Genomic DNA, 27,255 nt, shown 5'->3' on the forward strand with positions numbered 1-27,255 from the left:
AGACTCACCTTCATGATTCAATTACCTCCCACCAGGCCCCTCACAACACATGGGAATTCAAGATGAGATTTGGATGGAGACACAGCCAAACCGTATCAGACCTCATCAAAATAAAAAGTGTTTGCTCTGTGAGAAACCCTGTTAAGAGAATGAAAAGGCAAGCTACACAGTGAGAGACAATATTTTTAAAGCCCATATAGGACAAAGGGATTGTATATAGAATATATAAAGAATTATTGAAAGTCAACAGTTTTAAAAATACAAAATGATCAAAAGACACGTTTCCAAAGAGAAGGAGTGGATGGCAAATAAGCACAGGAAAAGTGTTCAGAATCATTTGTCATTAGGAAAATGCACATTCATACTACAGTGAGATACCACTGTAAACCTATCAGGATGGCTAAAATTAAAAATAGTGGGCCAGGCATGGTGGTTCACGCCTGTAATCCCGGCACTTTGGGAGGCCAAGGCAGGTGGAAAATGAGGTCAGGAGTTCGAGACCAGCCTGGCCAGCATGGTGAAACCCTGTCTCTACTAAAAATGCAAAAATGAGCTCAGTGCAGTGGCACATGCCAGTAGTCCCAGCTACTCGGGAGGCTGAGACACGAGAATTGCTTGAATCCAGGAGACGGAGGTTGCATTGAGCCAAGATCACATGCAACTGCAATCCAGCCTGGGCAACAGAGCAAAACTCCGTCTCAAAAAACAACAACAACAACAAAAAAACCCGACAAATTAGTGATAACACCAATTGCTGATGAGAATGCCGAGAAACTGAATATCTTTTACTTTGTAGGAATCCAAAATGATAGAACCACTCAGGAAGTAGTTTGGCAGTTTTTAAATAGAAATATATGTACCATTTTTGTAACTTCATATTAATCTATAATTATTTCAAACAAAAAGTTAATTACTCGTCAAAGTAAGATGGGAATGAGTTGTTATTGTATTCATCATTTTGTTTCAATGTTTAAAATAACATCATTGATAATGTACTCATAGTAGATATGTGTAGCTATTTTTTAAAAGTTTTTGTCTCTAGTTGGTTCATATTAAAATGTCTGAAACATTCTAGCATTTCAAGAATAAAAATTTCCTTTAAAATGTTAGTCATAACCTGGCAAAAAATTTTTTGGAAAAAATTCTGAGCAACCACTGGGTGGCAGTAAAGGCTTGGGTTTTTGTTTATTTGCCTGTTTTTTTTGGAAAGCAGAGAAAGTAAGGAACTAATTTGGTTCTGCTCTTAGCAAATAAAAAAATCTGTAATGATAGATATTATTGCTGATTGGCAAGGTTTAAGCTGCAAATCCAATCATTATGAAATAATATTGGTATAAATTAAAGCAATAGATAACACACACTCTAAGGGATCATATGCAGAGTAAAACCTTATAAAAATAAACCTTGGGCTAACAGTCTGAGATGAGATGGACAATTCTAGAGAAAAAAGGAGTTTGGCATTGAGTGTTGTAATGGCATGTGGGATTTTCTGGTTCAAAATTTTACTGGCTTTCAGAAATTCTAAACAACCTCTTTATTTTTCTGTTTCCTCTCACTAATAATTAATTACACAAAATTCAACTAGTCTTCATTTCTTATTTGGAAAATAATCTTCCTCTTTTAAATGTATATTAAAATGTCCGAATATGAGGAGAATGATAGATTCTCCTCTATAGGAGACAAAATATATCACATTTTGAAACGTGATGGATAGATACATTTTGAAATGTGATATCACATTTCGAAATACTTAATGTCTTTTTATCTTGACAAAACTGAGAGAAAACCTCTATACAACCTGTTGCATTTTTCATAAAGTTTACTTGCCAGGAGCAAATTGAGACATTGACTTTAATAGCAAGTTTGAAGAGATCCTATGCATTTCTTCACAGCTTAACCTCATTAATGCATCTCAGTCTAAATATATATCATCATCAAGGATGAGGCATTTATTTGCATATGTTACTGTTCTTTTGTGTCATCCTAATGTCATATAAAATAAAACAATGGATATTAGGTCTGGCACTACCCAGGTAGAAGAGTCACATTCAAAATTTCTGCTGAATATTCATAATAGCATTGTCAAACCATATTTCCATGTGAATCAGGCATCAAAACAATTTACAACCAAAAGGTCCAGTTTTTAGTCTGTCTTCTCAACCTTATGGCTGCAGGACAATGAGGATGGAGCAGAATGTCTGTAATGAGACAACTACAGTGAGGTTGGGATAATAATTCATCATATCATTGTGTGATTTGAGTGTGATGATGCCATGAAAAAGCTTAGCACTGTTCCTGGGTGACAAGAGCAAAACTCTGTCTCAAAAAAAAAAGAAAAAAAAAAAAAAAGCTGTGCCCTGATCACCTTGAGTACATGTCATCAGGATGTCCTGAGGCTACGTTATGGGCATGAATCCTCGACCTTGGTAAAATAAACTTTCTAAATTAACTGAGACCTGTCTCAGATATTTGGGGTTCATATTTGGGTGACCACAAAGGGATTCTGCATGGAGGTGCCCCTGACCTTTGACAAATCTCCTACTGGTGTTTGGTACCAGCTTGAGCTATCTTTATGGCTCAAACCAACAGAACAATTTGCTGAGGCCTGGAAGCACCCCTCCAGAGAATCCCTGATCTCCTAAAATTTGGTCGAGATCTCAAGTTTATTTTGCTATACAACTGTTTTGGAGTTTTACTTGCTTCCAACACAAGAAAGGCAAGTTTTTTCTGCCTCCATGATGATGGAAGGCAGGTAACTCCTTTATGGAGTTTGAACTCACTTCCAACAGGTAAGATGAATTTGAAATTTTTCCTGTTTCTAGGATAGTAGAGTGCAGTCTTTAGCATGAGACATATTCCTAGGTAAGTAACTGAATTGGGATTTTTCTTGGCCAAAGTGAAGATTAACAACCAGCTGGTCTTAATTCCTCTTTACCATTAGAGCGCTCAGTAATCGTATAAGTTGTGCCGTCATTTGTTTTGCTTAACTGTTTTTTTGGTTATTGTTTGGGTCTTTTCCCCATTGGGTTTGATTAACTCTATCTGACTTGATCAAATCTGAAGGAAAGTTCCAAATTATGGGGAACAAGTTCTCTGAAGTGGCTAAATTCCCACAAGAAAAAAAAGTGTTGTGTGGGGAGACTAATGGCCAGCAAAAGGGAAAAAAAAAAAGTTTTTTTATTTTTAAGTGCTTAAGGGGCTTTTTATTACATAACAAGGCCACCTTTTTGCTAGCCAGGCTGAACTGAAAGAGCAATTGCTGTTGCCCCATTTTACATTTCCATAGCTAAAGGTTCTACTTTCTTTTTTTCCACCATGACAGCCTGGATTTGGTTCTTAAATCAAGCCCTTTCTTGTTTGATACTTGGTACTTCGAAATAGCACCTATTTGTTCTATCTGAAATATGGTAATGAGAATTCAAAAGATTTTTTTAAAGAGCTCAGTGGTTAAAAGTCAGCTTAATTAAAAGCTAACATCCAAGATGCGTGTGTGTACATGTGCATGTGTGTGTATTTAAAAGGCCTTCATTTTGTTGTTGTTATCATCTTTGTTTCAAAGCCAAGCTATGAAGTAAGTTCCTCCAAAAGTCCAGGAATGAACAAGGACAACTTGGAGGTTAAAAGTAAGACGGAGTCAGTTAGTTCATATCTTTTTCACTGTCTCAGTTAGAATTTTGCAGTGGTGAGTTTCATAACTGTAAACTATGACTATCGTAGTTTTCATAAACAACCTAGATAAATGAGTAAAATAAAATAGGTAAAGGTAATGGGATAAATACATGTAGACGAACTCATCATAATTTAGAATCTAAAGTTATATTAACTTATTTTATTATTTTGGTATTTTCCAACAAAAATATATTGTAGGAAAACTTTCTTTCTAAAAATAAAATATGTCCTTTTTAAAAAGGTGAACAATTTTTATGTATTTCAAAGCTTATGTGAAGGTTATAAAACAAGATTAAAGGGAACCAGGAAATAAAAGAGATATAAAGTTGTAGAAATAAAGAGGTATTTTTTGGTAAGAAAGCTTAAAGAGAAATAATTATATATGAGAAAGAATCTTATATGGAAAATTTAGTCCTAGAATAAAATGACTGGTTGTTTAAGAAAGAGGGATGTTCAGAACAAACTTAAGTCCAAGTATGTTATGAATGGTTTATGTAAGTCATAGAGAGTTTATAAAAAAATAGAAAATTTCTATATGATCGTGTTGTCTATAATTAAAAGAAAATTACAATGGTCTTTCTAGAGATTAGTTTTGATGTAAAAAACACTTTTACATTAAAGAATTAATTAGAAAAATGAAATTTTTTGAAGGGATTGATTTACTCTTAATAAATTATAAGATATTGTAATTTTTTTACAACCAAAGTTCAACTTTTATTGCATCTCGTGGTTTTCAGTTTTCTCTTCCCTTTTAAGAGGCCCAAAATATTAATGCTCTCCTTCAATTCATTTTCAGCTAATATACATTTTTTCCCTCAAGTTCTGTTTGTTGTGTCCTGATGCTTACAATGTTTTCTTAAAGGTCTAAAGGAAATGTTTTCTTCCAACATAATATCCTGTGGACTGCAGAAGGTCTTTCCTTTTTTTCTCAGTAACTGGTCTGACAGATTTTTCATTTCATTGAAATAATTCCTATACCATTATTATTTAGTTTCCTTAGGAAAAAACCTAAGTTAAGGCCAGGTGCAGTGGCTCATTCCTGTAATCCCAGCACTTTGGGAGGCCAAGGTGGGTGAATCACCTGAGGTCAGGAGTTTGAGACCAGCCTGGCCAACATGGCGAAACCCCATCTCTACTAAAAATACAAAAATTAGCTAGGCATGGTGGCACATGCCTGTAATCCCAGCTACTCGGGAGGCTGAGGCAGGAGAATTGGTTGAACCTGGGAGGTGGAGGTTGCAGTGAGCTGAGACCGTGCCATTGCATTCCAGCCTGGGTGACAGAGCGAGACTCTGTCTCAAAAAAAAAAAAGAAAAAAGAAAAAAACTGAGTAAAAATATTTTTTTAAATTAAAGTTATTACATCTGTGGGTCTTTCTGTATGTGCTTTTAAAGTCCTTGTGACATTGACTTACAGGGCTTTGACTCCTGGGTCTATAAAGGGCACCAAATCCTGCTAAAGCTCAAACACTGAAGATGAGGCTTCAATTGCCTCATCTTCAGGCACCTAGAAGATGCCAATCAAAATAAATTGCATTCCTGAGACACAGGGCCAGAAATTAAAGCTATTCAACTCCTCAAGACCCAAGGACTATCGTGGAACAGGTGGGCATGTGGGATTGTAAGGGCCAATTTTGAGAGAAAATTATGTTCAGTTTCTCTATAAATTAACCATTAATGTCAAAGGCACACTGATGCAAGACCAGTATACGCCCTGTGTCAGATTAACAAGGTTTTCTTGAAGCATTATCCAACTCCTTAATAAAGGCTCTAAAGGTTATAAAAGGCTAATGGAAGTTACGTCTTATGGTCAAGATTAAAATTTTATAGATTGTTTAGAAAATTTCAGAAAGCTAATTTAATTGGCTTCATGCTGTTTTTATTAGGGCTAATTATGTGGAAAATTCACTCTCCTCTCTTAAAGAATGCAGGTTTATACCTTTTTTTGAAATCCTTGAGTTACCACTTTGGTTAAATGAATGACTTATTTTACAATGATCTGTGATCCTATTTTGTGATATCAAGTGTTTTAAACCTTTGATATTTGACAAACTATCCAAAAGCAAATTATAAATTATGTCTTTTTCTGACCTAATTAATACTTTAAGATATTAAGTTCCCTAAAGTCTAAAAATGACATAATTTGGCTTATTTGCTATAAATATTATATAGGAAGCATTGTTACATATGAAATGGTGTTTGGTTTTCTTTGGGCTGTATTTGTATAAATGTTATTAGTGTATGTTCCAAAATTATGGGAAACTCCTATAATTCTGATATTACTTAGTATGCATTATCAGTAATAATAATTGCTATGTTAAATTATTGTGTCCCACAGAGGTAACAAATTTCCTTGTCAATTGTGTGTTTTGACTATGGCTGCCCTAAAATTTTTGTCATCCATGGACAATTGTTGTCTTGTTTTTGTCCTCTTTAGAAGGTGGCTATATAATCAGCTATAAAACCTGACAGGTACTCTTGAATGCAGGGTTCTGATAACTTTGGAGACTGATATCAGAATAGAGAAAAAACTTTCAGGACTCATGGAGAGCCAAAATGTTCATAAATATCAAGCAGAACAGGATTTAACTGCATGGACTGAACTAATAGAAGACTGAAGTAATTGTTTTTACTTTTTTCTTAAAATGTTACTGGTTCTTTGTTTTATTTCTCAAAGTCAAAGAAACATTTCTTTTAAGCTATTGGCAGCTTTTAACAATTAAGTATACTCCTATGAACAAAATTTGGAGCATATTTGTTTGTCTCTACCGGATTTCTCCAGAATTTGGAAACTATTCATGGGTATTCTTAATATATGTCAATATAGTTATTTGCATGAGTGCAAGAAGAATCTGTTTTCATTTGTAACAGGATACAATTAGAGAAACTGGTTATTTTACCAAGACTTTGACTGGAATGGTGTGCTTTCCTTTAAGGAATCAAACTTTACTTATACAGCCAATGAAAGCCCCTTGGGAAAACTGGCCTCATATCTTGTCTACGCCATCCCTGTACAGAATTCCTGACCTGTGGTAAGTAAAGAATGTCACTTTCTGACAGACCCAGCAGCCTCGAGTTATCTTGGGACCTCAAGAGGAGAAGAATTCACCCAACTCATAGATATTTGATGGTACACATCCATGGCTGGGCTTGGCTTTAAAAAAAAATCTTATCTGAGTTTCCTTCTATAGAACAAACTTCCATCAAAGTTTGTTGTACAAAATTTATGTATTTATTTATGTATCTATATATTTATTTATTTTTTGAGATGGAGTTTCACCCTTGTCACCCATGGTGAAATGCAATGAAGCAATCTTGGCTCACTGCAACTTCCACCTCCTGGGTTCAAACAATTCTCCTGCCTCAGCCTCCCAAGTAGCTGGGACTACAGGTGCCCACCACCACACCCAGCGAATTTTTGTATTTTTAGTAGAGACAGGGTTTCACCATATTTGCCAGGCTGGTCTTGAACTCCTGATCTCAGGTGATCTGCCCACCTCAGCCTCCCAAAGTGCTGGGATTACAAGCGTGAGTCACTGTGCCCCTCCCATCAAAGTTAACTTAAAATGCCTATATGAAAAATAATTATTCTTGCTGCAGTTTATACAGATAATTTGGCCAGGCATAATGAAGCAAATGGGTCCTACCATGATTTGTCTTTAGTAAACCTGGGAAACTGCAGAGAGAAAAATTATGTTTCAAAAACTATAGTACACCTGTTGTTAGATTCTAGTCTTGCCGAATGTTTTTCAATTTTTACTATTTTCTACAATTTGGACTGAATTCTAATTTTTCCTGACTTCAAGTCTCCAAAATAATGTTTTCAATTTTTCTTCTTTTTCTTTTCCCCTGCATTTTTGCTGATTAGTAATCACAAAGAATGTAGCTATGCTTTCTTAAAGCCCCACGAACTGAATCTAGACAACTTAATCTTCAGAAGAAAGTAACAGCAATCTATTTACCTACATAAGCCACTTTCCTACCTGCCTACAAATGTATGGACTTCCAAAGAATGTGGCCTATATGGATTTTCCAGGATTGTTTATTTGTTTGTTGTTATTTTTCTCTCTTCCTCTCCCTATTTTCTCTTCAAAGGACATGCAACTTCTCAACCTTCTAAAAATGGGATTTCCTAATAGCTTGCGACCTACCTATCTAGGAATAAACCATTCTAGCCATGAGAGATCAGACAAAACCTGACACCAGAGACTCATTTTCTTTTAAAATTCTTTCTCTAAAATATTTTTAAAAGGAAAGGAGGGGGGAAATGTGAGAGGAAAAGAAATCTTGGGGTGCCAAAAGTCACTAAGCTAAAGGGAAGAGTCAAGCTGAGAAATGCTTAGGATAATTCTGTCTCTCTCCTCACTGAGATAAAATACATATCGGATTGCCTCCTTTGTAAAGGCTAATCAGAAACTCAAAAGAATGCAACGTTTTGTCTCTTACCTACCTGTGACTTGGAAGCCCCTTTCTGCTAGAGTTGTCCTGCCTTTCCAGACGGAACCAATGTACATCTTACATATATTGATTGATGTCTCACATCTCCCTAAAATGTGTAAAATCAAGATGTGCCCCAACCACCTTGGACACATGTCATCAGAACCTCCTGAGACTGTGTCATGACCACACATCCTCAACCTTGGCAAAATAAGCTTTCTAAATTAACTGAGACCTGTCTCAGATATTCAGCTTCACATATTCATCTCATCTTGGCCCCCTCAGCAACATAGCAAGAGGTAGACAATCCATTTTTATTAATGACAACATTAAAGCAGAGAATATACTGTAGGAGACTGTCTCCAATACTTTCCAGAAGTGTTTTGCCACACCAAAATCAGTGGCATTTACTTTTGTGAGCAGATAATTTATCTGTGCTACCAACTTCACAACTGAGTGGAAATAAAGTAAGGTAGCAGAAAAAAAATACTCAATCATTTTAATTATGAGTTCATGGTTACCAATGTGCTAGGCACTATAAAATGATTTTGTCAGCAAATCTTTGCAACCCTATGATGCAAATTTGTTTTTACACATGAGGAAACTGGATTCAGCAAGGTGAGATGACTTGGGTCACACAGCTTGGAGCAAGTGGAACAAGATTTTAAGCCCTGATATGTTTGCCTCAAGGCTTAGCTGTTTCCACTGTGAATACTGCTCTTTAAATTAAGACATGAACTCAACTGAAAATCTCCTTCTAACCCAGAGATATGAACCCACTAATAATCATCCCCAAAGCCATTCCTTATTTGCTGTTTTCTAGGGTGTGGAAACCTTGGCATTTCAGGATCCAGTCTCTGTTTGGGAGGCAATATAGCCTTAGAGTTAGGCGTATCTGCTAGATATAAAATGTAAAACCATGTAGCTTCATTATGTGTCAATTTCCTTATCACTACATTATTAAATTTGTATACTAATATTTACTAGGTTGCAGAAGGGATCAAATGGGAAAATTTATCTAAAGTACTTATCATAGTACTTGTCATGAAGTAACTTATTGTCTCTTATGTAGTGCATGGTTTTTGAGGCATATGTTGCTAAATTACTCATTTTTGGCCAGCACCTGGGTCCAAGTTATCTGGGGCTTTGCCATTTGGAGTGTGATCAGAGGAACAGCAGCACTGGCCTCATCTAGGAGCTGGTTAGATCTACAGAATATCAATCACAGTTTCTGGCCTAGGCCTATTGAACAGAGACCTGCAAAGTAACAAGATATCCTCCAAAGATTTTTTTATGTACATGAGATTTTGAGAAGCACTTAAACATAGGGTATTTTCTCATTATTGGCCTCTATAATAGGTAAGTCAGCTTACTTCCTCACTTTCTATCTATCGTATTATCCCTCTATGTCTCAACAGGCATACACATACATACAGGCACATACATATATCTATATATGTGTTTGTATGTGAATTTATATGTATACTCATTATATGTATGCTTTGTATCAGGCAGTATGATAAAAACTTAGATTTGTTAGTGAACAAGAAAGTCTTTGCTCTCCTAGAATTTGATATCACTGGAGGACAAGCACCATGATCAAAGGGGAATCTCTCTGAGGGCCTAAGGTTGAACCAGGAATAGGTAGCAGGGGGATTCACAAGAAAGAAAGTAGACATCCCACCCAAAATTCATGAATTGGTCTTTCTACAGAGCCAGTGGTAAGGTCTGATGAGCAGTCTCAGCCTCATCACATTAAAAATTTATTTCCATGGGCTTGGGAAATCCTGTGAATCCACAGGTTGTCAGTTGAATCAGCTCATAAAATAATTCTTGAGGCATCTTGGTCTAGATTAAATTCACTTTGGTGTGAGCTCAAGGGAGCCTCTAATTGTTCCACTAGAGGATTCAGTTTATAGCCTCTCCTCCTAAATTATGCTAGGTGAATGGAATTAAGAATTCTTAAAGTGAAGCTTGTTAATTAAAGCTTATTTATTACCATGCTTTGTAATCATACAGATTACTATTATCATTATATCATATATTACAACTATATGGTAATATCAATAATTATTATTAGGTACTAGTAGATTATTATTCAATAGTCAATAATATCGCATTATAATCATATGTAATTATAATTTATAATATTATATTATTCATGCATCCTAATCAGAAGATTTGTTAATGGTTTTGATTTTCTATTTCAAGATATAATAAAGTTTAAAGCTTGAGCTTTCCTCACAGATGTGATTCCTGGATTGATTGTTTCTGTATTTTGTAGCCTGATGTCTCATCCGAGAAGTTATTTACCAAGAGGTCAGTACTTAAATAAGTTCCATTAAGTCCTCCAAACTGAACAGCACTTTGTCTCATATTGCATTGATACATAGATTTTGGCATTTTTAAAACCTCTGATATCAGAGAAATAAGGAAGCCAATTTGCTAACCTAAGAAAAGTAACCTTTTTTGGTGGGCTGAGGAAGTAAAGGAAGCTGTCCTTGGCTCTTCCTGGGTGTACTGACTGATTTACATGCTTGCATTTACTTTTAAATTGTGTGGATATTGAAGTCTTCTCTCTCTTTATAGCTATGCTTTATACACAGCAAATCATAAGGACCATTTTGAGGGGTGTATTGATTGGTGAACATTTGCTTTCCAGTATACAGGAATTCTATCTGGACACCATACCACCACATGGGAGAAGTCCTTTCATAAGCTTATCAGATAGGTACTGTCATTATTACTATTCTTTTAAGGGCAGAAACTAAAGCTCAATAGTATTTATCACTTGAGCTTGTGAAGAAATGTTTTACCCAAAAGAGGCTGCATAGGTCAAACACTTAAATACATCCAGTAAATATTCACCTAGATTAATTAATTGCTCTTTACCCAGTCTGAAGGTGGTGATAGGATAGCCCAGTTTTCTTTGGGAATATTTTATCTTACCTAATTTTTTTTTCAGCTACACATATTCTTAGCTATGTTTTGTCTGAATTAGTATGGAATTAAAATTTTTTTCATTTTTTTACAGCAGCTTTATTGTGATATTACTTCCATACCACACAATTCACTCATTTAAAGTATGAACTTCAAGATTTTTAAATGTATCATTCCATTAATTTTTTTATTAATTTTTAAATTGTATAATTGACACACAGTAATTGCACATATTCATGGGGTACAATGTGATGTTTTAATATATTATATAATGACCAAATCAGGATAATGACCTTATCTATCACTTTAGACATTGATCAGTTCCTTGTGGTGATAATATTTAGAATCTTCTCTTCTAGCTGTCTTGAAGTAGGTACTACATTGTTATTTGCTATAGTCACTCTATTGTGTGATAGAACACCAGGACTTATTCTTCTGGTCTCACTATAGCTGGCATTATCAATTTTTAAGGAATCGTGTTCTAATTTAATTTAGTCCCTGGATATGGAATATGGTTTATTTTCATTTTTATTTTGATATAATTTATTTTGTCTTTTTATCACCTTACTAAAAGATTACCCACTTGCTAGCTATGTAAACCTGGGTGGGTTACTTACTAGCTCTGGGTCTCAATTTTCTCATCTAAAAATGGGGTAAATAACAATAATACATACTTCATAGGGTTGTTGTAATAAATAATTAATTTTTTAAAAGTTACTATAACAGTGCTTGGCACATAATAAGAGCTATGTGTTTGCCAAGAAAAAAATTAAAGAGAGATAATATGTCCAGAAAATTAGCTTATTTTCTAGATAATTTCTAATTAACTTTCTTTAATTATGAGAAATTGAAATAGCAAGGCACAGTGGCTCACACCTGTAATCCCAGCACTTTGGGAGGCCGAGGTGGGAAGATAGTTTCAGACCAGAAGTTTGAGACTAGCTTGGACAACATGGTGAACCTAGCCCCCATCACCATATCTCTACCAAATAATACAAAAATTAGCCAGGTGTGATCAAACCTGTAGTGCCAGCTACTTAGGAGGCTAAGATGAGAGGATTACTCGAGGTTGAGGCTGCAGTGAGCTAAGATTGCACCACTGCTCTCCAGCCTGGGCAACAGAGTGAGATCCTGTCAAAAAAAAAAAAAAAGAGAGAGAGAGAAATTGAAAAATTGAAGTACAAAATGCTGGCCCCTCAGTAGAAAAATCAACATTTTGTTTTTAGAACTATTTTCAAGGGGTTACTGGGAGGGTGCCATAGGGCTCATAGCCCTTGCCTTCTAGGCTGTAATTCTCCAACAGGGATGTCAGTTATTGAGTGGCTGGCAGCGTAACAGAGAATCTTCCAGAAAGTTGGTGACTGATAAATGTTGTCTGAATTAATGAGGATTTAACTCATTCTTTCTCAGTAATTCTCCTGCAATTCTCAGCTTGGTCAAATGCCCCCTCTTCCAGATGTCCCTAGTTAGTCCAGATCCTTGTGACCACAGCAATCAACCACAAAGTCACTGTGGTGGGAGAATTCTGACATAACTAGGAGTGCCTGGAAGAGGCAGAGGTTGATAGATGGTAACTTCCAGAAACCATACTACCAACTTCTGCATCTTCCAGTTAAGTAATTTGAAATAAATTTTTGAAAATGAGATGACTTCAGTATCCTGTTTGTATTATCATGAAGAAGCACATCAAAGTATCTCATGCAAAATAATAATGATAGGATAATCCTTGAAATTTTAAATCATTTTGTCCAAAGAGTAGGGTTTTTTTTTTAAGATTTCTCTAGAGAAATCCAGTATTTAAAAAACATTGTTCAGCACATGCTTATTGAACAATCAGCAAAATAAAATTTGTCCACATTCAAAGCATTTTCTGAAAGTTGTAGATAAGTATTTTTTAAATATTGCCATTGTTTTAAAAAATATTTGTTGATGTCCTGGGTTCTTAGGGAGATATGCACTTAGCATATGAGTGTTCATGAATTTTAGTGTCATTATTGTTACTGCTATTATTACTGGTATTCTGATCTTTAATACTCTCCATTCCTCACCCTTCTACTTCTTACCATTATCCTTTTAGGTCCAATTGCAATCTTCCATGGCTTGCTCCAAGCCTGGCTTTTGGACTCGTGCTTCTCCCTACACCCCCAAGTCCAGCAAGAGTTTTCTGTTGGAATTTACTGCCAGAAACCAAGCTTAAATCTTGTTCATCACTTCCTCTAACCAGTAGCTAAATGGGATCAGCAAAACTAACCCAACAGCCACTCTGCACACACTTTAACCTCCAATGAAGTTATGGCGGCTGGGTCTCCAGCATTGTGTCTAAGAGAGTCATGGGGGTAAGATGAAGAGAATATGGGAAGAACGAAGTAGGTAGAAAGTTGATAAAATTATGAATGAAAGCAGAGTAAAGGTGGGCAAATGAGTATGAGAAGGGATCTGTTCCCTACTGAGACTTAGGTCACTGGTTGAGAAAAATATATGGAAAAGTGCAAGGGCCTAGTGAAGTAAACATGGGCACAATCTCTTTTCTCCTGAGTCTTTCAGTTTTCCTTTCATTAAATGTTTTTCTTTTTGAAAATGACATCTCAGAAAATTGTCTTTTTTTTTCCCACGACATCCTCGTTAGGTCTCTAGGATTTGATACTAATATAAGAAAACCTATATAGTAAGATGTATTATGAGACCAAAGAAACCTAGTGGGCTGTGTATTTCCTTTTGACTATTAGCTGTGTGGCTGCACTCTGTGATGAAAATAGATCACATTGTGGATAACACAGGATAATGTCAATATTAAATATTGTCTTTTTTTTTTTTTGAGATAAAGTCTTGCTCTTGTCGCCCAGGTTGGAGTGCAGTGGTGCGATCTAGGCTCACTGCCACCTCTGCCTCCCAGATTCAAGTAATTCTCCTGCCTCAGCCTCCTGAGTAGCTGGGATTACAAGTGCCCGCCACCATGCCTGGCTAATTTTTGCATTTTTAGTGGAGACGGGGTTTCACCACTTTGGCCATGCTGGTCCTGAACTCCTGACCTCAGGTGTTCCTCCCCCCTTGGCCTCCCAAAATGCTGGGATTACAGGCATGAGTCACCGCACCCAGCCTGTTTTTAAAAATGTTGTTGATGTCCTGGATTCTTATGGAGATATGCACTTAGCATATGAGTGTTCATGGGGTAAATTATATTTGCTCTTAGTGCCTGTATTCGCTTGCTAGGGCTGCCTTAACAAGATACTACAGACTGGATGGGTTAAACAATGGTAATTTATTGTGTGGGAAGTCCAGAGCCTGGATGTCTGAGACGAAGGTGTCAGCAAGGTTGGTTCCTTCTGAAGATTATGGAGAATCTTCCATGCCTTTCTCCTAGCTTCTGGTGGTTTGCCCACAATCTTTGTCTTGTAGAAGCATCACCCCATGTCTGCCTTCATCTTCATATGGCATTCTCCCTGCATGTGTGTCTGTGTCCACATTTCCACTTTTTGTAATAACACTGGGGATATTGAAAGAGGGGCCTACTCTCCTCCACTGTGATTTCATCCTAAGTAATTAAATCTGCAATCACACTGTTTCCAAATAAGGTCACATTCTGAGGTACTGGGAGTTAGGACTTCAACATATGAATTTTAAGGGGACACAATTCAATCCATAACAGTGCCAGTTCAGGAAAATTTAACTTAATTTCCTGTTCTTGGAAACTTATCATTTAGGTTGAGGGTTCTTTCTTGGATAGGACTTCTTAATGAATAAAACCCATTAGCTTAAAAACTTTTAATTAACAAAGTACCATTTCCAAGCTACCTACATAGAAACTTTCACATGTATCTCACATGGAAAAAACTACCTATATGAAGTGGAAGTCATCATCCAACTAAATGTGTAATGAGTGAAGAGGGCACAGGTGAACACAGGAGTCCAAGTTCTTCCTCCCATAGGTCAGTCCTAAAATCAAGAAGTCATCTTTCAATGTCAATGTCAGGTCCCAGTTGCCTGAAGAAATCCTAATGGTTTGTTTTTGTTTTTGTTTTTCCAAGATAATTACTGTCTGGGCTAATGGTCTGTTTTTGATAGACTATTTCTGTCTTGACTGGATAAATTCTTTCCAAGTCTGTCTTCACCCCTTCTCCTATTGGTTAAAGGAAATCCTTTGTGAAGCTTGTCTCCAATCTCTAGATATGGGGTCTGGTAACAGAGAATCTACTCATTCTTTTCTGTGCACTTTGTCTTTAAGGAGCAGTGGAGGCTGGGGAGAGGTAATTCCATTTCTGTTTCATCTCTAGAATACATACATACACCCTATGAAAACATTTAGTCCTAACCAAATGTACTCCACACCTATCACCCTCTCCCTACCCCCGACACGTGTATACACACATGCACACACACACAAACTCTCTCTTCCTGTGTTGTGGAAAACTTTTAGGGGCAGTTGCACATGGAATCTTCTTAAAACTCCCTGAGCAGTTTGAAGCTATTGTATTATACTTGAAAATGAAGAGTATCTTATTTTTAACATTGAACTGTTAATGCACGCAGGGAATTCGGAAGAAATGTGAGTCTGACGAATAGATGATTAGAGAAAACGCCATAGGGTTAACTGGAGTACAAACAGCAGGAGAATCATGAAGTAATTTTATTTGGAGTTTTTGAATAGCTAAACTTTCAAATTTGTTTTTTAGATTCTGGTAGGAAAATATACAAGCTGTTTCTCCTCCCCTAGAAAAAGCTGGTATCAGAAATGAGTCAAAATTGTAGACATGTCTTTTTTCCATTTACTAAAATTCTTATGGAATAAGTACTTCCAATTATCCAAGGAGGAATTTTGAATATTATGCACGTGTGCTTGCATGATTGAGAGAGAATTTTTGCGTCTATTTTTTGTAAAAATACAAAATACATGTATTTGTAGAAGGGAAAGTTTAAAAAGTAAGATAAAGTGTGATTCTTTATTTTGAGCTTATTTTAGATTTTTTCTTTCAAAATCATGAATTTAAAAGAAAATAGTATTTATGCAAATATTTCAAGATTCCTTTCATTAACTACCATCAAGGCACTATTCTTTTCTTATGAGACCTTGCCCCTGGTTTCTGTGGCACCATGAGAGTGATTCAATAGGAGCAAATGAACAGTTACACACAAATACACACTCAGGCACACTTAAATGTTGGCATTCCTCTTTCCAAGTCTCACATCCTTAAAGACAGAGTTAATGTTTGTGCTAAAGATAGTGGTGTTCACTGAACATTGCATTGCTGTCCATATTTCTCAACCTCCTTGCAATTATGCAGGACCTTGTGATTCGTTTTGGTCAATGGTTGTGGGTGGAAATGATGTGTAATGTTTGCCATTTTAACATAGCAGATGTGTAATGTTTGCCATTTTAACACAGCAGCCTACTCAGCTAATACAAAGGTTTTACACATCATATACCACAACATGCTTTAATTGTTCAAATATCCACAATTTTATCTTCCTGGTGTGAAAAAGATCTAAAAGGTGTATTCTGACAGTCATGGACTCTCAGTCTTGGGTCATCTTTCTAGCTGGGGAAGAGGAGGAGGCTGACACATCTTTCTAGCTGGGAGGTCTATAATTTTTTAAAAGACAGACAAATTAGAGCAACTGGCCCATTGTAATAGGACAAGGTGGCCACTTGAATAGAATTTTAGGTGCTAACCGATGCCTTTTTCACTTAGAGCACACTAGGGCTACACAGAACATTAATTATCTTAGCTTAATTTAAACACATTTTTAAACTTCCAATTCACGTGTTTAACACTGAAATGTTTAAGCATTTGAATCCTTCTGCTACATTTTAAAGATTCAACACTGGCAGCTGTTGCATTATCTCAAAAGAAAATGCACCTTAAAATCAATTAGGCTTGTTCCATTTGAACATGCAACTCATTATAATAAAACATTTAAATATTCCCTTCAAAAATTAATGTTTGACAATTATTGGGCCTACTAAAATTATCTTCCAAGAAAGCAATTTCTCAAAGAAACAGTATAATAGGAAGAAACTGGCCCTACCTCATATTGTGGCAGGACAGCCCACCTTCCTCTCTGTACTGTGATGTTTCCAAGATTGCAGCTTCTATGACACTCAATAATTAGGAATATAATCAGTCATTTTCATTGTGGTAAATAGTGCAGTGTAGCCGGGCGCGGTGGCTCATGCTTGTAATCCCAGCACTTTGGGAGGCCGAGGCAGGCGGATCACGAGGTCAGGAGATCGAGACCACGGTGAAACCCCGTCTCTACTAAAAAATACAAAAAATTAGCCGGGCGTGGTGGCGGGCGCCTGTAGTCCCAGCTACTCGGAGAGGCTGAGGCAGGAGAATGGCGTGAACCCAGGAGGCGGAGCTTGCAGTGAGCCGAGATTGCGCCACTGCACTCCAGCCTGGGCGACAGAGCGAGACTCCGTCTCAAAAAAAAAAAAAAAAAGTGCAGTGTAGAGTCCCCACCAGCGTTCTGCTTCACCATCTGAGGTCCCAATTAAAATCAAAGGAGGAAGAGAGGATCTACTACTTTAAAGTATCCCACTGATACATTGTTAAAAAAAATTTTTTTTTTGAATAGTTTTGTTCCAGCCATACCAGCTGGAAGTAATTTCCTTTTAACTATTAAATAGAACTTCCTCTTTTGGCATTCTGTAACACTTGCATTTATCTCCAGCTTAGTTAATTGTAGCAAATGTTTCTAATATTTCAGAAAACTCCAAGTACAAATCATTAATATAGAAACATAAAAGACATTTAATACCATTAATCCTTCCCCACAATTTAAAAGATTAAATTTAAATTCAAATATAGGATTAAATAGGATTAAAAATTAGCACTATCTGCTTCAGAACCAAAGGTGTAATTCTATGTTTCCCTTGGGTACTGCAGCTAAAGAAATGCAAAAACTTTGTGTTTTCTTAACTAAAGGAGCTATTGAGAGGGGAAACCTGTTAATTCCCTGCATCCAAAAGGCTGACTACATTTATGTTTTTATATGTACAGATGTTCCTAGTTTGAAATATCAAGACTCATAGAGTTGAGCTGACAAATTTAAAACTGTCTGCAATTTTGGATTTCCAAGCACTATGCAAGGCACTAGACAATAGTGAAGAAAACTGTACATGAGTTATGTCAGCATGGTGCTTGGAATAGTGATGGAGACAGAGATTACACAAATAATGTAAAATTATATTTGTGATAAGGACAGTAAATGAATGGTATCTGGAGCCATAACATCATTTAGCCAAGGGATGTGATATATAACTTGCAGACCAGGCAAACTTTCCTTGAGAGAGTGATGATAGAGATGAAATCTGAAGGTTTACTTTCAGCAAATGAAGTGGGAGAGGAAAAGTGTTCCAGGCAAAGACAACAGTATGTGTTAAGGACTTATGTTCAGATGATATGCAGACATTGCATTTTTAAGCTCTAGAAGTTTGATTTGAGTCCTTTTCCATTATCCCCTATGTCTTTGCATGCTCAAAGCTTCTTGAATATATGGAATGTAGTTATACTAACTGGTTTGATGTTCTTGTCTACTAAATCTGTATTATTTCTAAGTCTGCTTTTATTGATCGATTTTTATCTTTATTATGGGCTATATATTCCTGCTTCTTTGTAACTAAGGTAAATTTTAATTATATGCTAGAAAATGTGAATTTTACCTTTTTGGGAGTTGAATATTTTTGTATTTCTATGCATATTTTTGAATTTTGTCATAGGATGCTGTTAAATTATTTGGGAACAGTTTGCTTCTGTTTTTTGTTCTTAAGATTTGTTAAGTGGGAACAGAGCAGCCTTTAGTAGCCAATTTTGCCCTTTTAGTAAGGTAGTAATATTTTTAGTATTCTATCCAGTGCCCCTTGAATTAAGAGGGTTTCCTGTGGGGAAAAGAAAGAGACATCAGACTGTTACTGTGTCTGTGTAGAAAGAAGTACACATAAGAGACTCCATTTTCTTCTGTACTAAGAAAAATTCTTCTGCCTTGAGATGCTGTTAATCTGTAACCCTACACTCAACCCTGTGCTCCCTGAGACATGTGCTGTGTCCATTCAGAGTTAAATGGATTAAGGGCTGTGCAGGATGTGCTTTGTTAAACAAATGCTTGAAGGCAGCATGCTTGTTAAGAGTCATCACCACTCCCTAATCTCAAGTACCCAGAGACACAAAACACTGCGGAAGGCCGCAGGGACCTCTGCCTAGGAAAGACAGGTATTGTCCAAGGTTTCTCCCCATGTGATAGTCTGAAATATGGCCTCGTGGGAAGGGAAAGACCTGACCGTCCCCCAGCCCGACACCCATAAAGGGTCTGTGCTGAGGAGGATTAGTAAAAGAGGAAGGAATGCCTCTTTGCAGTTGAGATGAGAGGAAGGCATCTGTCTCCTGCTCGTCCCTGGGCAATGGAATGTCTCGTGTAAAACCCGATTGTATGTTCCATCTACTGAGATAGGAGAAAACCGCCTTAGGGCTGGACGTGAGACATGCTGGAGTGAATACTGCTTTTTAAAGCATTGAGTTGTTTATGTATATGCACATCAAAAGCACAGCACTTTTTCTTTACCTTGTTTATGATGCAGAGACATTTGTTCATGTGTTTTCCTGCTGACCCTCTCTCCACTGTTACCCTATTGTCCTGCCACATCCGCCTCTCCCAGAAATGCCCGATAATGATCAATAAATACTGAGGGAACTCAGAGACTGGTGCTGGCAGGGGTCCTCTGTATGCTGAGCGCCGGTCCCCTGGGCCCACTTTTCTTTCCCTATACTTTGTCTCTATGTATCTTTCTTTTCTCAAGTCTCTCGTTCCACCTGACGAGAAACACCCACAAGCTATTCTCAGCTCTGGGTGAGCCCTAGGAGTTGTTTCCCCTGCTCCTTGGGTGTTTCTTTTTCCAGCCTTGGATAATTTGCTCACATGCATATCCTGATCAATATTTGGCTGAATACTCAAGGGGGACCCTCTGCAGATCTCTGAGTTTTCTTTCCCTGTGGTTCTCTCCTCTGCAGTAGTCTGCCCCGTCCAACTAAATAACAAACAGACAGTGAGACTCTAGAAAAGAAAATAGTATTTATTCAGGAGTAGCATTGCAATGGGAATATTCATACCATGTAAATTATGTGCATATTCAAAGAGGTTGAGGCAATGGGGAGTTTTTAAAGGCAAATGAGGAGGATTACCTAGGTTTTTTTTTATTTTTATTTTTTTTAAATCAATCATCCTTGCCTACAAAGATCAATAATAAGGGCAAATCAGTCCAAGGTTAAACAGAAAGTTGCTGGGCAGACGCCCTTGCAGAAGCATTTACTGGACAAGGTTGTGGTGACCTTTGTGCAAGATTGTGGTTTTTGCAGTCTGTTTTGATAGTTTTTGTTATCAGATAAACATGCATGAGAGCCCTTCCTTCATGGCCTTCCTCAGGTCCATTTTGTCAGGGCATGACACAAGTAACTCCATTTTGATTCTGACAGCTTTGACAGCCTTGTCAACTCTTGCTTCCTTGGCCTCTTTGAACTCTCAGCTCCATCTCCTCAACTCAGGAAAGTCAATGGACTGCTCCTAGGTTCTTCATCTTTTTCTATTTTGTGCTGCTGTAACAAAATACAAGAGACTGGGTAATTTATAAAGAAAAAAATTAATTTTCGCACAGTTCCAGAAGCTGAAAAATCCAAGATCAAGGCACTAGCAGGTTTGATTGTCTGGTGAGGGTTGCTCTCTGCTTCCAAGATAGTGCTTTTGTTGCTGCATTCTCTGGAGGGGAGGAAAACTGTCTTCTCACATGTATGGCAGGAGGTGGAGGGGCAAGTGTGAAGCATCTTTTATAAGGGCCATAATCCCACTCACAAAGGAGGAGCTCTCATGGCCTAATTGCATGTTAAAAGCTCCACCTTTTAATACTCTCATATTGGCCAGTAAGTTTTAACACCTAAATTTTGGAGAGTACACATTCAAACCATTGCACCCTCCCTGCACTGCAGCCTGGAAACTCTTTAGGCAGTGAGCTGATCCAACTGCAGGGCTCACCTCATTTGCTTTCCTTGTCTCAGGAATTGCAGTCCTGTGCCACCAGTGTCTACAAGCCATTGTTATATGTCTTGTCCATTTTTGTGGTTGTTTCACATGGAAGGGTAAATTAAGTCCCTGTTATTCCATCATGGCAGGAAGTGGAAGTTTGAAAGACTGATAAAACACCTGTGTGGCTAGAATTACATGCTGCCAGATGAGACCAGAGGAGTAGACTAGCAGCAAGCAGATTTTCCAATTTGAAAAATATTAATGCATCTTTTTCTCTTTGCCTTTTCATGTACACAATGTGTAGATGCTAGCATAAGGCACTTGTTTACTTGGAGCGGGGGGATGTGACATAGAAGAGACACAGAAGCATCCTTACTTTATTATTATTTGAGACACAGTCTGATTCTGTCACCCATGCTGGAGTGCAGTGGTGCAATCTCAGCTCATTGCAACCTCCGCCTCCTAGGTTCAAGCAATTCTTTTGCCTCAGCCTCCCGAGTAGCTGGGACTATGGGTGCCTGCTACCAAGCCTGGTAATTTTTGCATTTTTAGTAGAGATGGGGTTTCACCATGTTGCCCAGGTTGGTCTTGAACTCCTGACCTAAGGTGATCCACCCACCTTGGCCTCCCAAGGTACTGGGATTACAGGCATGAGCCACCATGCTTGGCCTGCTATCTTGATATTGAGGGTACAAGGTGAACTGGGAGACCTGGAGAGCCTAGCATGGTGCAAAGAGGGCATGGTACCAGGGGATTTGGTGTGGTCAAGGCTAGCAGAAAAGAAGGGTGATGGGAAGAGTGTGGGGAAAAGAAAGAGAGATCAGTTACTGTGTCTGTGTAGAAAGAAGTACACATAAGAGACTCCATTTTGTTCTGTACTAAGAAAAATTCTTCTGCCTTGAGATGCTGTTAATCTGTAACCCTACACCCAACCCTGTGCTCCCTGAGACATGTGCTGTGTCCATTCAGAGTTAAATGGATTAAGGGCTGTGCAGGATGTGCTTTGTTAAACAAATGCTTGAAGGCAGCATGCTTGTTAAGAGTCATCACCACTTCCTAATCTCAAGTACCCAGAGACACAAAACACTGCGGAAGGCCGCAGGGACCTCTGCCTAGGAAAGACAGGTATTGTCCAAGGTTTCTCCCCATGTGATAGTCTGAAATATGGCCTCCTGGGAAGGGAAAGACCTGACCGTCCCCCAGCCCGACACCCATAAAGGGTCTGTGCTGAGGAGGATTAGTAAAAGAGAAAGGAATGCCTCTTTGCAGTTGAGATAAGAGGAAGGCATCTGTCTCCTGCTCGTCCCTGGGCAATGGAATGTCTGGGTGTAAAGCCCGATTGTATATTCCATCTACTGAGACGGGAAAACCGCCTTAGGGCTGGAGGTGGGACATGCTGGCAGCAATACTGCTCTTTAAGGCATTGAGATGTTTATGTATATGCACATCAAAAGCACAGCACTTTTTGTTTACCTTGTTTATGATGCGGAGACATTTGTTCAGGTGTTTACCTGCTGATCTTCTCTCCACTATTATCCCATTGTCCTGCCACATCCCCCTCTCCAGGAAATGCCCGATAATGATCAATAAATACTAAGGGAACTCAGAGGCTGGTGCCAGCGTGGGTCCTCTGTATGCTGAACACCCGTCCCCTGGGCCCATTTTTCTTTCTCTATACTTTGTCTCTGTGTCTCTTTCTTTTCCAAGTCTCTCATTCCACCTAACAAGAAACACCCACAGGTGTGGAGGGGCAACCCATCCCTTCAGAAGAGTAGCACTTTATGATCACTACTGGGAGAGTCCCAGAACAACCACTTCATGCACAGGCCAGCCAGGACCCACAGAACTCTGAGGGGTTTCAAACAGTCTTATTTCTCTTTTCTCCAGCAGCATGAGATCTTGTGTTATCTTTACTTTCCTCATAAACTTCATTGTCACCTAGGAGGAAGGTTAAGAGAGGGGACAGAACTCTGATTTGGGATTTTCCTGGCTCATTTAAATAGCCTAAGTTACTTAGAGACTGTTTAAATGGGCATACACCAAAATTTTTCCATCTTTTGACTTACCAGATTCTTTTTCCTTTGATACTTCTCAGAATGAGGTCTTTTAAGTAAATGAGGTCTTTTATGGTCTTTTAAGTAAGTGAGGTCTTTTACTGATGAGGTCTTTGAAGACCAGAACAGTAAATAAAAAATAAAGGAAGTTTTTTATATTTTTATTTTATTTTGTTTTTTAGACATCTGAATTTTGTGTGAGTAAATCTGCAACCTCACCATAAAGTTAAGAATTTCTGTTTTAGGGTCAGGCACAGTGGCTCACGCTTGTAATCCCAGTACTTTGGGAGGCCGAGGTGGGTGGATCACGAGGTCAGGAGATTGAGACCATCCTGGCTAACATGGTGAAACCCCATCTATACTAAAAATACAGAAAATTAGCTGGGGGTGCGTGTTGGCGGGTGCCTGTAATCCCAGCTACTCAGGAGGCTGAGGTGAGAGAATGGCATGAACCCGGGAGGCGGAGCTTGCAGTGAGCCGAGATTGTGCCACTGCACTCCAGCCTTAGCAACAGGGCGAGACTCCGTATCTCAAAACAAAAAAAAAAAATTCTGTTTTAATAATGGGAGTCAGTTATGGTTTTTAAGCATAGGTAGTTGGTGTGAGGGACAGGATCATATTGGTGTCTTCAAAAGTTCAAAGTTAATTTCAAAAGTTCACTCAGCCAAAGTAAGTGAACTATTAAAGCTTAGAGATCTTTCAGAGACTATTATAGTACCAAATGCCAAAATTGATTGGAAATACTCAGATTTTAAGAAAATATTTTATGATAATCTGTAGTATATATTTATATAAATATGTATTTATTTATATGTATATTTGTATCTGTAGAGTTTACCACTATTCCAAGGCACCTAGATGACCATGCTACTAATGTAATAATGTTAGAAGAAAGGCAAATCTCATTTTTATAAATGCTAACCCATTTTGAATTCAAACCACTATTTTTTAAAACTTCTCATCTCTTTTCAGTGGAAGAACTGCCTACTCCAAGAAATTTTTAAAAAAATTACAATATTTATTTTTACTACATGTATCAAAGTGCATTGCCTAAGGCCATGTACTCTTTCAGGAAGTGAAAATCCATAAAAATAATTCTATACTAAGAGGTATGTCACCGTTCTTTCTCAGGCCGGAGGCTCCATCCTTACCTTGGGCATTCCCAAGTGTCCAATCTGATTGTTAACAACTGTCACAATTTATGAAGTTCTTTAAATATACCTTATCTGGATGGTTGGTAAATCAGAATAATAAGGATATTTGGCCCTTGAATTAATTAGTAGCTGCTTGATTTGATGAATCTCTTCTAGTCCCTACTTCAGCTGGTACTATTTTATAAATCTTACTTATGGAAATGGCTGACACAAAGTTTTCTAGTAATTTTGCTTCTTGTTACCAGTTGTATTAGTCCTGTCTCATGCTGCTAATAGAGACCTACCTGAGACTGGGTAATTTATAAAGGAAGGAGGTTTAATTGACTCACAGTTCAGCATGGCTGGGAAGGCCTCAGGAAACCTACAATCATGGCAGAAGGGGAAACAAACACATCCTTCTTCATATGGCAGCAAGAAGGAGAAGTGCCAAGCAAAGTGGGAAAAGTCTCTTATAAAACTATCAGATCTCATGAGAACTCACTCACTATCATGAGAACAGCATGGGGATAACCACCTCCATGATTCAATTACCTCCCACCAGGACCCTCCCATGGCATATGGGGATTATGGGAACTACAGTTCAAGATGAAATCTGGGTGAGGACACAGCCAAATCATATCACCAGTGATCGCTTTTCTCATGTACCTAATGCAGGAAGAAAATTTAGGTTTTACATTCTGAAGTGCTATTCCATCTTTAAAAATCGGAACTTTATTTCTGCTTGAATGTCCCATTCCATATTTTAATGTAAGTGGATTTGAATTAAGTAGATTTCTTTGTTTTATTTTTATTACACAGGTAATATATGAATATATGAGTGTTCAGAAATAATTGAAAGATATAGATAAGTAAAATAGAATTAAAAAGTCACTTATACCAACAACAGCCAGGAAGTAATCACTGTTATCTTCATCTTATTGTATATTCTTCAGATTTCATATTATTGTTATTTATAAATATAAAAAGACATCATGCTTCTTTTGTTTAGCAATATATTATTAACCTTCTTTGCCAGTAAATATTATTTTAAAACATTATTTTAAAAGGCTGTTCCATTATATGAATATGCCGTACTTTACTTAATAAAGCCCTCATTTTTGGATGTTCAAGTTCTTTTAATTTTTTAAAAATATTGCAAACATAACTACACAATTTAACAAACACAGTTGCAAAAACAGGTAAATGTTTGCATATATCATGAACTGCTTTCTTCAAATTAATTGGGAAATGTGTAATGAACTCATATGACTTAAAATTGACCCCTGTTGCCATTTTCCTAATCATGGAAAAGAGTAAAATATGTAAGTTACCTTTCCACCCACATCATAGAAAAATGCCACATAACAATGCTACAGTGAGGCATCTAGAGAGTCAATTATGCATCCTCAAACTCCCAGTCGGACTAATTAAGTTTGCATAACCTGTTTCACCATGTGGCTTGGTTCACAAGGTATGGACTGCTAATGACCAAATGACTTATTAAAACATAATGTACTAAAACAAGTTAAAAACAATAATAATAAAGCTCAACTTGGATAAATCTACTGGTAAAATAAACTACAATTTATAGGACATTTGATAGGAAAGATAACAGCTTTTATTCCTGTACATTGGCTGTGAATTGTGATTCCATTTTTGGCTAGATCCTGACTGGAGCATACAGGAAGCATCCGGTAATCAGTTTGCTCCTAGAGTCCTAATGGTAAAATACAAGGCAGATGAGCTAATGACTGAATTGTGGAAAGGGTCCCAGGGAGACCAGGGCTGCATAGTTCCTGTTTCTTCATTCCCTTTTCTATGTTAAGAACAGGAGAGAGAGAGAGCATGAGGGAGAAAAAGGGGAGAGGCAGAAAGAGAGAGAGAGGCACTGATTGGCTTGGCCCAGGAAATACTCAAGCAGATAATTTTTGGTTATTTCATCTTTTAGATCCCTGTGTCTTTGACTCTTAGAGGATCAGTTGGTACAAACAATTTAGAAAGTAAACCCACCAAGAAATAAGCTTTAGGCAATGCATTTGGAGCCCATCAGAGAGTATAACTATTTTGGTAGTAATTATAAGTGCAAAGTGGAAAACTAAAACTCACATGTCCAGATCTGTCTCTGATTACAAGTCTGAAAGATTGAGAAAATGAGCAGTATAATTTAAAGGCAGCTGGCAAGTGCAGTTTTATTTCCAGATGAATGTTGCCAGAAAGCTCTTCTGGTTTAAAAACACAGTCATAATTTTTAAAACAAATCAAAATGTTAACATTTTTTACTTCCATTTATTTATTTAAAAGATATGAATATTATATATATATATATATGTATATATATATATATATATATATCAGGTATACCAATGTGTAATACAGAGGAAATTAATTAATAATATAAAATGTACCAAAGAATATAGAAAATAATACTATGAATACTCATGGCTAGACAAATACTGCCAAGGCTGTTTGTGTTTCCTCAGCAATTGCTTCATGACATGTATAAGCATTGCTAAATATTATGTAACAATTTTGTATATTCTTTAACTTTATATAAATACATATTTTCTGTATGTATTTTTCTGTAACTTGATATCATGTTTGTAAGAATCAACCATATTAATACCTGTAGCACTACGTCATTTGTTATAATGTCTATTTTGCTTTACATTAATATAACTATATATAGGTATTTTGGTTTTTATAAGTTAATATATGTTTTTCTATGTATGTAAGTCACAGATTTGTATGTGCTTTTGCTTTATTTTATGTATGCCTCTTGCTATGATGTGAATGTTTGTGTATCCCCAAAATTCAAATGTTGAAACCTAATCTCCAATGCAAGAGTATTAAGAGGTAGAGACTTTGGGAGGTGATTAGGTCATGAGGGCTCCACCCTCATTAATAGGACTAATTCCCTTATAAAAGAGGCTTCAGGGAGTCTGCCCTGTTTCCATGTGAGGACACCTAGAAAGCAACATCTTCGAGGAATGAGCTCTAACCAGACACTAAATCTGC

General features: G+C 37.3%; 1 long non-coding RNA gene across 1 annotated transcript; it reads left to right on the plus strand.

The window, feature by feature from the left end:
* Positions 1 to 4,337: 4,337 nt before the first annotated feature.
* Positions 4,338 to 11,187, plus strand: LOC129481259 (uncharacterized). The gene is made up of 3 exons (XR_008657313.2): positions 4,338 to 10,424; positions 10,768 to 10,836; positions 11,140 to 11,187. It is a non-coding gene; the product is annotated as an uncharacterized lncRNA (long non-coding RNA).
* The last annotated feature ends 16,068 nt before the right edge of the window (positions 11,188 to 27,255 follow it).

Source organism: Symphalangus syndactylus, chromosome 4 (assembly GCF_028878055.3).
Source record: "Symphalangus syndactylus isolate Jambi chromosome 4, NHGRI_mSymSyn1-v2.1_pri, whole genome shotgun sequence".
In the NCBI taxonomy this organism is placed as follows: Eukaryota; Metazoa; Chordata; class Mammalia; order Primates; family Hylobatidae; genus Symphalangus; species Symphalangus syndactylus.